This window comes from Nematolebias whitei, chromosome 4, assembly GCF_014905685.2.
Source record: "Nematolebias whitei isolate Nwh7 chromosome 4, NemWhi1, whole genome shotgun sequence".
NCBI classification, from domain to species: Eukaryota; Metazoa; Chordata; class Actinopteri; order Cyprinodontiformes; family Rivulidae; genus Nematolebias; species Nematolebias whitei.
Window position 1 is genome coordinate 35,367,339 of NC_056501.1, and position 384 is coordinate 35,367,722.

The following is a 384-nucleotide window of genomic DNA, read 5'->3' on the forward strand; positions in this document are numbered from 1 at the left end:
TGCAGCCGTGAAGACAGGATAATGTCTCTGCAGCCGTGAAGACAGGAAAATGCCTCTGCAGCCGTGAAGACAGGAAAATGTCTCTGCATCCGTGAAGACAGGAAAATGTCTCAGCAGCCGTGAAGACAGGATAATGTCTCTGCAGCCGTGAAGACAGGAAAAGGCAGCCGTGAAGACAGGATAATGTCTCTGCAGCCGTGAAGACAGGATAATGTCTCTGCAGCCGTGAAGACAGGATATTGTCTCAACATGAGGGGTTCATTTGTTTCAGGACATGCTGAGCCACAAATGGACCTGGACTGAAATGTAAATGAAGTGGATTGTCTCATCTGTTGTCTGCAGGACAGAGACATCAGCTGCTGTCCAGCTGGACAAAGTGCAGGA